Genomic DNA, 12881 nt, shown 5'->3' with positions numbered 1-12881 from the left:
AGAAACTGCTGATGGCAAAGATGATTTCTGCTCAGAGGGCAGGGGCTTGCTTCTGTCTGGATCGCTTTCATTCCTCCACAAAGAGCCCTTTCTTCTTCCCAGGCAGCACTAAATAATCACAACCAGGGACTTTTCCTCGCCCCGATTTCTGAGCCTGTTCAAGTGTCACTTGGTTAGCAATAAAATTCATACCTGGAATAGTGTCTTTGACCTTGGACGAGCCTGCACGTTGCTCCAGTGCCTGGCCCTTTGGTGGGATTCTGGGAGAAATAACTTGGTTTGGAGACGTGATGGAGATCGGGGGCTTCCTGAAATGTTGGCAGGTCAGGACTACATGTTGGATTTTGGTAGAGTGAATAGGTTTTCCTATCAGGCGCTGCTAGATTGGGAAAATGTGGTGTCCAGAAGGAATTGCATAAGCTCCCCTCCCTGCACACCCACCGGCCACCATGGCCCAGGTTTTGCTGGAGTTTCCCGTTCCCGCCATCAGGACTGTGCCCCGAGGTACTGTTTTGCTTGAGCTTCTGCCTGCCTGTCTTTCAGCCTGCTTGGTCTCAGATCCCCGAGGCTGCCTGCCTTGTTCTTGGGCTCTGTGTCGTCCAGAGCATGCCTCGCTGCCCTGGCCTTGACATTTTGGGTATTTTGCTTCTAGAATCAGCACTCTTCACCTGGTCCCATCATCCTCTGGCCACGCGTTGCCTGAGTGATGCCGTGTCTCACAGAGTGGCTGGTGGAGAGAGCCCAGCCAGCCTGGGAGTGGAGTCTGGATTCGAATTCGGGCTCTACCATTCACTAGCTGTGGGACCAGACAGCATATTTAAGAAGCTAGAACTTGTGTTGCCTCATCTCTGAAGCAGAGTTAATAAAACCGTCCTTGCGAGATTGATGTGAGAATGACAAGTTTTGCAGGCCAAGGGTCTGTCCGTCTGAAAGCACTCAATAAATGACAGCTCCAGTTAGCCCCTCACCTTTACTGCTGATGGTGGCAGTGGGGCATCTCCCCCTGTACCTCAGCTTGGGGGCTGCCTGGCTCAGGCCTTTATAAACAAACCCATTTAGCTGTACAACCCAAGGGAGCCGAACGAGAGGACTCAGGGAGAAGCCATCTAGTAGTCATTCGGGAATGCCATGGGGAGCTCACTGAGTCCGCCAAGGGGCCTAGGATGGAGGCATGACGTTCGTTTTATACAAGAGGAAGTTGGGACTCCAGGCAGATCTACAACTCACGTTGTAGATCTAAAGGCTATAGAGCGGGGATCCAAACCCAGAACGACCTGGGCCTACGGTGAGGGCTGGCTTCCCACAGAACCAAGAAGATTACAGGTGGCTCGATGCTGAATCTACAGATCCCTTAAATCCTCAGTCTGGGAACAGGGTCACAAGCAGAGCCTGGGGAGGGGGTGATCCTGCAGGTGGAGGCTGCCCAGCCCCCACTGTGGGGTACAGTAGTGCTGGAGGGGCTGGGAGATGGGCAGTCCTTCTGAGAAATTTTACTGTGGTTGGCACAAGTTCTACACATTAAGATGTTAACCTGCCTGCCAAATCAGGGAGAGTTCCCTGGACAGGGGAACGAGGACAGGGGAGCAAGTGGGAAACTAGTGGAGGCCAGTGGAAAGGGGCCCTTCAGCCTCCAAGGACAGCACCCCACGCCTGTCCAGTGTTTCTCTCACCACCGACTTCCTAACCTCCCCTCCTCTTTCCCCCAACTTGAAATCCCTCCTTCCCTCTTCCTACTGGGACCCAAGGCCCAGAGAGGTGATTCACTGGTCTGGAGACACACAGTGAGTCTACTCTCGGGACCCGTCTCTGAGCATCCTGCGATTCTGTTCCCTGCCCCATCATCCGAGGTGGGCTGCTGCCTCGTCCTCAGGTGAGAGTCAAGGCTTGTCTACTTTTTCGTCCTCCAGGAGGGAGATGGTACAGCCCCTTAAAATGACAAAGTTCGTCCTCCCATGTGTAGGCAAGAACCCCGCTGACGGCTTTTACAGAACCTTTCATAGCCTGTCCACTGAGGGGAATGTGGTTATCTCCAATCTCCCCAAGCTGTGAAACCAAAATACAGAAACAAAGGCCCTTCCTCAGGGGCCTTTAATCTCCCGGCCAATCGTGGTCAAGAAGTCCTCTCTCCCTGGTCACACCTGCCAGGCTCAGGTTTAAAGCCGAGGGCACAGCTGACAAAGAGGGCAGCAGAGCAGGTGGAGACAGGGCTATTGTGTTGCCCGTTTAGTCTTACAGTCCCAGCCCGGCCAGCGGGGAGGGGCAGGGGGGTCCATTTCACTGTGGTTGGCACAAGTTCTACACATCCAGACTTGTTAACTTGCCTTTCAACTCAGCGCAGTCTCCCCGGCCAGGGGCACCCATGCGAGGAGGAAGGAGCGAGAGACAGTGGAAGCGGTGGGAGGGCGACCTAACAGAATAACAGAGGGGTAAACATTTCGGTTTTAACATGAGCTGGTACCTCCTCCCATAGCCCCAGATGGCAGTGAAGCTTGGGGATGGAGGGTAGAGACGTTGTAGTCTCTGCTCCCCTCTTCCACGAGAGCAGCCCGCAGGCCTTGGCTCTCCCCCACCACTGCCCTGCGCCTGGGCAAGCTGGTCCTGGGAGACCCCTGGGAGTTCCTGAGTGGCACCTGGGCCACCTGGTTTGGGATCTGTGCTCTGGCGGTTGAACGAGGATGTCACCATAGGAGACCCATCCTTCGTGTTCAGTAACTCCCACACTGCTGGTCATTTGTGACCCTCATTACTGGTGCTGCCTGGTCTTATGCAGCTGCGTGTGACAAATATGCTGGGTACACCCACCCAAAACCCTGGGCAAGGAGCTCCCTGCGGGGCTGGAGGAGAGGGAGAGGCAAGACTTCCAGCAGAACCAGTTCCCAGCCAGCCCCGCCGTCCCTCTTGGCCAGCGTCTGCTCCTGTAAGGACATTAGGGAGGCAACATGACCGAGGGATTAACACTGGGCTCTGGGTTCAAATTCTGCCTCTGGACTTCCTGTGGATAACCTGACCTCTCTGAGCTGCCGTGTCTCTATCTGTAGAAAAGTGAGAATAAGAGCAGTTTCATCGAGTTTCCGGTAGATCAAGTGAGGTCAAGTTGTAAAGCCATCAGCACAGGAATGTGCGAGGGACACAGGGCACATTGATGGGTGTTACTGAGACGGCACATGGGGTGGAGCACAGCGTGTGGGACCAAGGTCACCTAATGAGGAGGAGAAAATTCTGGACTGACAGTACTGCTTCTGACCACCAGGGCAGCCTCTCCCTTCATCACAGGCCTTGGAGAGACCCTCAGAGCATCCGTGGAACTGCGAGGCGTCATACTTCCCAGCAGAGAAAGGGAGAAAGGGAAGGGACATGCTCCCGTACCTAGGAACCCGGGCTCCCAACCAGCCCCCAGGCCAGGGCACGATGTTCCCTCGGAAGAGCTGGAAACTGCCAGGTTCCTCTCACAGACTCTGTAATGACATCTGGAGCAGATGGCAGGGGTGGGTGTTCCCAACTGGGCTGGCAGAGCCTCATTTGCCTGGAAATTCTCTCCAGTTCCAGGGATTCCCTTCCAGATGTTCTCACCCACAGCCCGGCTGAACAGGAATAGGGAGCTAAAGAGCCAGAGCTGGAAAGCTGATCCAGCCTTGTACATAGACAAAGAAAGCAGCCACCCATAGGGCCATCCAATAGCCTTACTGCCTTCCAGTACCCACCCACCACCACTTTTCCAATCTAGGGCTCCCCTATTATATAGCCCTTCCTTTGGACAAGTCATTCCATCTCAGGCCTTCTCTTTTAGACTTTAATGCCCCTGCGAGGGGTAACACATAAATCCTCGCCACTCAAACTGTGGTCCAGCAACATTGGGCATCACTTGTTAGAATCCCAGGCCCCACCCCAGATCTAACAAGTGAGGATCTATAATTTAACAAGCTGCTGCACTAACTCATATTGTCCCTTAGCTTTCTAAAACGCAAGCTCCAAGAGGGCAGGGATTTTGTTTGTTCGTTTTGTTCACTACTCTATCATCAGAGCCAAAACAGTTCCTGGCACAGAACTCATTAACAGCTTTCTGAATAAACGAATTAACATTATTTAAAGCCTAGTTCCCCATCACCCCAAGGGAAAGGTACGCAGGAGAGGTAAGTTTTGATATGGGAGGAAGGAGAAGGAGTTAGAAGGCAACAACATTAGGGCTCAAGGCAGTCCGAGGAGAAGGGGGCTGGAAAGGAGGAGAGGGTGTGCAGAGTGTGATAGCCCCACGATAAGCTCTGTAGTTACTCCCAGAACGAGACGTGAAAATGGGACGTGGGAGGAAACGAGACAAGCCCCTTCTCCTCTCGGCCTTCCTCCTCTGTCTGTACCTTCCGTCAGACCCCCCTGAAGCACTTCTCCAAGAGGCCTCCTCCTTCAGCGCCCCCCTACTGTCCCTGACACCTCACATGCCTGCGGGGCTCCTGCGCACACCACACGTGCCCTCTTACGTGAAGCTACGTTCGGCCCTTCTGCCCTGACGTGCAGGCTGCTCCTTCCGGGTCCCCACCAGGGGCCTTGGCTCATGTGGGTGGGTCCTTGGAAGTGGCAGGCCCTGGCACTGACCCTGTTCCGTTCCTAGACCACGTGGGCTTCTGGGCAACCCCACTCCCAGCAGAGCGTTCAGGCAAGCGGGCCAGGCCACGGGCTCTGTAGTTCAGGTCACCTGGAACCACAGATGATGGTCCCAGTTGTACCCCCGCCTGTGTCCAGCGGCTCAGCAGGAGAATCACCCAGTCATTGCCAAGCTGATCCTTCCATCAGCAGTTGGGGAAACTCAAGTCCCATGAGAGAAAGTAACACGGCCAAGTTCACACAGGTGTGAAAGGCAGACTGATGACCAGGGCTCTGCCTCTTGCTCTGGTGTTCTCTCCGTCCTACCTTAGGTCAGCTCCGGTGCTGCTCCTCTGGGTACCTAGTATCTAGTGCCTGGCACCTCGTAGGTGGGGTAACTGTGGACTGAGTTAGTGAGAAGCAGAGAGCCCCAGTGGGAGCCAAGAGAATGACAAGGGCCGTAAAGGTCACTGGTCATCCAGCGCTTCCTCCACGCCAGTCCTGCGCTAAGCACGTCACATGGGTTACTTCTGTGAATCCTTACAGCAGCCCTACGGGGGCACTACTGTTATCCCCATTTACAGATGAAGAAACTGAGGCACAGAGTGATTAAGAATGAACCTTAATCCTGGTGGACCTGGGATTACAACACATTTCAGCCTAAAACTCTCAAGCCCCGGGTCCTCAGCAGGATGCTATACTGCTCGTTTTTGCTCATCTCTTTTCTTTGAAAGAGGCCCCTGCTGCTCAGACAACTCTGGCACAGGCTCGGAGCCGATGGGTTTTTAATTCACTTTGATGGCAAGCAGAGTGTGTCTCCACTGGCTCGCGGAGAAGCCTGAGACTTCAAGGAATTCTCTCTGAATCCTGCTCCGCCCCCAGGATGCCCCACGTCTCCAGATTCACTCGCAGTGGCAGCTTCTACTGAAAAGCCAGATCTTCTGCGGGGCTGCCTGGACCCTTCCATCTAAAATAGCACCCCACCACCCCACAGCTGTCCATCCTCTCTTGCTGCCTTATTTTTCTCCACAGCAGAAAGCATTGCCCGACATTACTGTGCAGCTGTGGGCTGTGTTTGTTCTTTAACTGTGTCCCCACTAGCATGTGACCTTCCTGAGGGAGGGGACAGTAGCTAGTTTCCTGCTCTAGTCCCAGGGCTCCGGCACGAGTGGGTGTTTAGTGCATATTGATGGAGTGAATGACTCCTTACACCATGATACATAAAACACTGCTTTTCTAAATCGGTACAAATTCCTAGTGATCCTGTGACAGATGTGTCTCTAGGAATTTGTTACTGAGACTCAAAAGCCAACCGATGCCAGAGGTTTACTTTCAAGAAGTCACAGCAGGTCTGTTGCTCTCCCACAGACCACTTACTGAGCTCCAGCCTGTACCAGGAGGTGTGCGAGGTCCCGGGCTTGCTCCGGTGAGCAAGCCAAGCCCACCCTGTCCCAAGAGTTGTACTGTAGCAGGGCAGGTGGGCACTAAATAATCTCCAGAAATAAATATTGAAACTGCATTATCATGGTGTGGAGCTGATCAGGGCCCCGACCTCGTCAGCGGGGAGGGGCAGATTTGAGGATCACCCTTTGGCAAGGTCATTCGCACTTGTCTGCATTCTCCTGGGTCTTCCTTGGTGGCAGTGAGGGGGCTGGAGCAGCAGCTGGCATGCCCAGAGCTCTGGATGCCCAGCAGGGTGGGTTTAGCAGGGACAACATCCATGTGTCAGCTCCAGGAAGAGCAGGCTGCTAAGTGCTGAGGGGAGGACTTTCTCCAGGGAAAGCTGGACCCCACAGGGCTGGGGGCTCAGCCTCACAGCATGAGGGAGTCTTACAAATCACTTACAAAGGCCCCTCCCAGTCTGGGCTCCAGGAGCCTGCTTCTCCTGCTGTAAACACGATAACTAGATCTGCTTTCCTACAGGTGAAGGATTGAACAGAGAGACGCACATGAAGGGCGCAGCTCAGTGCCTTGCTCACAGGAGTGACCCATGTGGGTCTCTAAATGTGGGACGAGATGGAGATTCCTGGGGAAGGGATGCAGTGAAGGGCCACTGAAAGGTGAAATCACAGGAAAGGACTGGGATTATTCCATCTGGAGGGCAGATGGCTCAGGTGCCTCAATTTTTAGTCCATAAAATGGGTCACTGGCGCACTGGTTTCACATAAACATAAGAACAAGGAGAAATGGACATTGAAACAGAAAGATCTACAGTGAGATAGGAGCAATAACTTGAATCTCAGAACAAATAAGAAGTTGGATAAGCCAATGAGAGGGAGGGATCTACTGTCTTGGAAACAGACTTATAAAGCTGGAATGTACAAGCCACTGCCCTCCCCCCGCCATGGACATGTCCCTTGGATTTTAGAAGTGAGACTCTGAAGGGAGGCTGGTCTGCCTGTGGCCAACCTGTGGTCAGTAGCAGAGCTGGAGCTAGAACCTGCGGCTCCTGAGTCTAGATCCAGGGCTCTGCCCATCTTTGCCCGCCCCGCCCCCAATTCTATTTTTCTGGGAAAGGATATCTAACACTGACTAAGCACTCACCACCTGTCAGTCACTGTTCTAAGCCTCTCCATAGAATTTTAGGATTAACCCTCAAAGCAATCCTGTGAAGTAGGTACCTTATCCCAGATAAGGAAACTGAGGCACAGAGAAGCTAAGCAACAAACCCACGGTCATTCAGCTCAGCAAGGACAGAGGGAGGATCTATGCCTGGACCTTCTGACGTACCCGCTGGTTCTGCAGCCTCTTGGGTCCCCGTCCTCCATCCTAGGGACTGACAGAGGCTGCCCCAGGCTGGACTTAGCAAACTTCTAGGTCATGGTTCTCCAGAGGTCCGTGCCCTGCTGACCACACAAAAACCCACCTGAGGAGCCTGTGAAATACCCAGATGCCAGGGCCGCAGGCTCAGAGGTGCTCATTCAATAGGACTAAGATGGGGCCCAGGCATCTGCAGTTTATAAAACAAATCCCAGGTAATGCTGATGTTCAGTGAAATTTGAAAAGCAGCCAAATCCAAAACTTTGAGTCAAAACTCAGGACAACCAAGGCCCAAAGAAGCTAAGTTACGTGACCAAGGTCACACAGTTAATAAACTGAAAGCAAATATTGGGAGGCTACTTGTCTCGCCATGCCACCCTCCCCATGTGGCAGACACACGACACATACGTACCTACACACCCCACCTACCCTCTCCTGAACTCATTCTAGGCTCCTGTCCTGGGGCCTGACTGAAATCTGGCCCCTTTACTTCTAGGCCACAGGACCCAAAGTCTGAGCCAGACTAGTCCCTGTGGAGCGGGGGAAAGCGGAGGGTGGTTTCTGGATGAAAGGTATCACCCTGCAGGGGCCAGGGCCTGCCATTATTCTGCTGCCCAGTCGGAGCCCAGGTCACACAGCAAGCAGTGATGAAACCTGAGCTGCCCCTCCCTGTCCCAGCTGTCCCTGGAGGCTCCAGGGGCCTGGCCTCTCAGCCACCCTCCCCAAGATTCAGGTGTCACACAACTGGGCTCCCAGCCAGGCTCTTGGTTCCCAGGCCCCCTCTCCCTCCCTCAAGCCCATGGGGATCCCAGAAGGGTGCAGTTTTCTCTGTTGGAAACGGCTGGGAGGCTTGGGAGGGCTGGGGGTGGGTGTTGAGGCAGTCGGGCCTCCTCCTGGGCCCCAGAGACCCTTTCTGACTATCAACAAGCCCCGGGGGATGGGCCAGGTCTTCCAGGTCCTGCCACGCTGGAGTGCTGACAGCTCTGTCCCCTAGGCCCTTCACTGCCAGCCCTGTGCCCTGGTGCCCCTCCTGTCTTTGCTCTTGTCCCGATTCATCTGGACACACTTGCTGACAGTCACCTCTTCCTAAACGCTGCAGTTCTGAAGTTTCTTGAGTCCAGGGGAGTTCTGAAAGCTAGTCTTTCTGCTTCTCCTGATTGTGATCTGGTACCCATAGTGGCAGGACAGTAGAGATAGCACGAAGGGCTATAAAATTCTGAAACTTACACCAAAAAGAATGGGTAAAATAACAATAGTAACCTGTCAGCGCCAAGTACTGGCTGAGTGAAGCAACTGGAACTCATGCATTGCTTGCTGGGAATGCAACATGGTACAGCCACGTTTGAAAACAATTCGGCAGTGTCTTATGAAGTTACACATACACTCATCACACAACCCAGCAATGCTACAGGTATTTACCCAGGAGAAATGAAAAGTACGTATATACAAAAATCTGTGTGTGAAAGTTTATCAAGAAGGCATTCACGATCATCAAAAACCAGAAGCCCCCAATGTCTTTCAACTGGTAAATGGATTAACAACCTGGTATATTCATACAATGGACTACTACTCAGCAATAATGGGAAAAAAAATGAAGTGCTGATACAAGCAACAACGTGAATGACTCTCAATGCATTTAACTAAAGTGAGAGAAGCCAGATGTCAAAAGACTATGTAGCCTATGATTCTATGTATATGAATTTCTGGAAAAGGCAAACCTGTAGGAATGAATCAGTGATTATCTGGGCTGAAAATGGGGGGAAGCGTTGACTATCAAGGGGCAGGTGGCAAGTTTGGGGGCGTGTGGAAATGTTCTAGATCATGACCGTGGTGGTGATACATGACTGTGTACATTTATCAAAAACTCACAGACCTGTGCACTGTAAAGGCTGAATTTGACTCTATGTAAATTATACCATAGTTTTTTTTTTTTTTTTCAAACCTCTCTCACGTCCCCATCTCACTTTCATGGTAGCTTTCTGCTTCATCCCGGAGGCCTTAGTGCAAAACCCACAAGAGCTAAACCATGACTAAATGCAATGTGCAATCCACCAGCGGCTCCCGGAGCAGAAAAAGGGACATCAGGGAGAAAGCTGGTGAAATCCAAATAAAGTCTGGTGTTTAATTAATAGGGCACCAATGTCATTTCTTAGCTGTGACAAATGTACCATGGTAATGGAAGATGTTAACATTAGGGGAAAACGGAAGAGGGGCATAAGGGAACCGTCTGCAAATTATCCTCGAAACTTTTCTGGAAATCTAAAATTACTCCAAAATGATAAAAATTATACATCTAGCATTATTTTGGAATACTTCATCCCAGCTCCTCTGCATAGAGAAATGAAGACGTATGTTCACACAAAAACATGTACAGCTTTATTCGTCACAGCCCCAAACTGGAAACTACACAGTAGTCCTTCAACAGGGGAATGGTTAAACCAATCGTGTTATATCCCACCATGATATTCAGCCATGAAAAAGATTGAGCTATTGATACACACAACCACCAGGAGAAATCTCCCGAGAATTATGTTGAGTGAAAAAATGCCAGTCCTCAAAGGTTATAGACTGGGTGACTCCATTTACATAACGTTCTTGAAATGACAAAATTACAGAAATGGAAAAAAGATTAGTGGTTGCCGTCAGTGAAAGAGAGGGGAGGATCAAGAAGGAAGTAGGTGTGGTTCTAAATATCGACATGAAGGTCGTTGTGGTGATGGGATTGTTCTGTATCTTGACTGTGTCAGTATCATGTCCTGGTGGTGATGTTCTACGGTAGTAGTTATCACTGGGGGTACCGAGTAAGGGGGACATGGGAGTTCTCTGTATTACTTCTTACAATTGCCTGTGAATCTACAATTAGCTCAAAATTAACAAGTTTAAATAAATAAATTTAAACTTGGGAGAGGAATAAAAAGCGGGGGGAACAGTTGCCGCTTTTCTAAGATAAAATAAGAATGGCCAAGTCTTCCCGGCAGGCACCTGGATTCACCTAGAATGGACTGGTTGAATCAGGAGGATGGGTAGCTCCCTCACTTTGCATCCAGTCTCTCGCTCTTTCCAATACAACCTCAAGGAAATTCTCTCACACACTCACATGCTTTTCCCTGCCCAAGTGGGAAAAAGCTGATAAAACCCCTGAAGTGCTGAGATAATTGCTCACAAAAGGATGTTCCCTTGCATGGAAACGGCCCTGTTACGCTCACGAGTGAATCTCTAATAGTGAAATTGCTGACACAGTAGACAGAGGAGGGAAGACACTTAAGATGGTTGGAGAAAGGGAGAGCTTTCTTGAACTCAGGAAAACCCCTCAGCCTGTAAGCTGCGCTGATTCGTCAGGTTAGCTGTGCCCGACAAGCAGAAAGCAGACATCTAAGCACGAGCGTGGCACTCCGGTATTGGATGGGAATCCCAGAGAAAACTGGGATGTGCAAAACAAAAGATGCTGATTAATTTTCCCAGGACCTTCACTCTGTTTTAGGCAAAGCATTGCCCAGTCCCTTTCTAGTTAGGAGAACTGATGGGAGCAGCCATCTTGCTAAAATGATTGGCCTAGGTGTGATCACCTGATCCAAAACTGGCCAATCATGGTACCTTTCCACCTCTAGATCTCAATTGGTGGAAAAGGTGATGAGTAACCCAAGCTCAGCCAATTGGAGTCTCACTTTGTTTAATTAGTTAGTTAGTTAGTTAGTTAGTAACTAGAATTAGAGAGAAGAGTTTGGGTTTTGAGCGGTGAAACTGGGAGTATTAAACCTTGGAACAGCAGCATAGGAGAAGCTGACTGAGAAGGAACAGACACCCAGAAGATCGGAAATAAGATGGTAGGAGGGATGCCTGGTGGCCTCAGAGGCCCTGGTTCTGGTCATCCCTGAGGCCGACTACATTCCCGCCCTGCCAGTGATTTGGACACTCGAGGCATTAAGTGCCCTCCCTCCGCTTTCCCAGAAGCTGGAGCAAAGTTGGGTCTGTACCAGGGGGAGGTGGAGACTTGTGTGGGTTTGCAGCTGGTTCCCCGTCAGAAAGTTCGGTCCCGTTCAATGAACCCTGGCAAAAAAGTCATCAGGGGCTGTACTGAGGCTCTGAAGCCCTGCACACTGGAGAAGACGCTGAGAAAGCAATGATGTAGGAGCCATCTTCCCACTTACTGAGTCCCTGAGCTGTGCCAGACAGCACACGCTACGGAGGAGGTATTATTAGCCCAGTTACAAACGAGGAAACTGAGGCTCACGGAAGTGAAGTAAGTTGCTCAAAGTAACACAGTAGTAAGAGTCAAAGCCTGGGTTGGGACGCGATGATTTCTAACTTGCAAGCTAGTTTCTTTCCAGTTGGCCACCCTCGTCTCCAGGAGCACAAGGATTTCTCTCTTAGCAAGTCTCACCTGCTTAGATCAAGCTTATTACTATCTCAGCAGCTCAGTTGCTCTGAACCTCAAAAACATAGTGGTCTGATAGCCCAGCAAGCCTTAGTGGTTAAGATTTGGTGTCAGATGGATGTGGGACAGTGTCCAGGCTGGATCTGGGACTCTGGGAAAGTGACTTTACCTCCCTTAAGCTCAGTTTCCCCATTTCCATTTGAGTTAATAATAGTACCGACATCCTAGGGTTGTTGTGTGGATTCAATTAGACAATGAAGGGAAGGTGCTTAGCATAAAGCAAGTGCTCCGGCAGGGGCAGTGAGCAACTTCTGATCATTATGAAAGACCGTCTGTCCCCATGTCAGCCCGCTGACGTCCCTAATCTCCCAGGCTCTGACCTTCTCCCTCCTCCCAAGCTCAGCCCTGCCCAGGCCATTCTTGTCTAAACTTTCCCAAATGTCACTCTTTGGTTTTTTTTCTTCTTTATGCTCTGTGTCTTTATCTAGGTGACATTTTTCTCTCCTTCCACAGGGACTGTGATGAGAACAGGAGGGAAAATAACAAACAGGGCCTCTGGTCAGGCTTCCCAAAAGAGCAGGAGGATATTTTGGCCTAGAGGTACCAGGAAGGAGTCCTAATATAGTGGAGGGTGGGAGAAAGGGGGGAGATTGAGTGGAGGGGATGCTGGGGGCAGTTCTGTAGCTGAGTCAAAGAGCAGACCTCCCTCCCTAGGAAGAACTCCACTGACAAAATTGCAAGTGGGATGAGTCAGTGAAATCCAGCTCCGGAATTCTTGACAAACCTGCAACCTTCCACGTAGGAACTTGGGGAGCAGGTTAAAACACCTTCTAATACTTTCTGTCCACACCTGACTGTACTGACTCACTCAGTCAGATCCATCCTCAGTATCTGTCAGCTGGGTGAAGAGACGAAGATACAGAGCCAGCAGAGATGGGTCCCACCACAGCCTGGCTCTCTCAAGCTTCCAGGCCCCAAGGCTTTGCGTTGCTGTGGTTGGTGGACACACTCCTCTTTACAGGGGGTGTGAGGATTGTCTCCATGGCACGTGGTGCCTGTGAGACATCAATTACAGCCTCAGTGAGAGTTGAATGAAACGACAGAGACCCCTGCTCTCTGGAAAAATGAAGGGCGGGACCTTCTGAGAGGAGGTGTGGGTCGATGGCAGAAG

The sequence above is a fragment of the Rhinolophus ferrumequinum genome, chromosome 21 (genome assembly GCF_004115265.2).
Source record: "Rhinolophus ferrumequinum isolate MPI-CBG mRhiFer1 chromosome 21, mRhiFer1_v1.p, whole genome shotgun sequence".
Classification (NCBI taxonomy): domain Eukaryota; kingdom Metazoa; phylum Chordata; class Mammalia; order Chiroptera; family Rhinolophidae; genus Rhinolophus; species Rhinolophus ferrumequinum.
Note: the sequence above shows the minus strand (reverse complement) of the source record.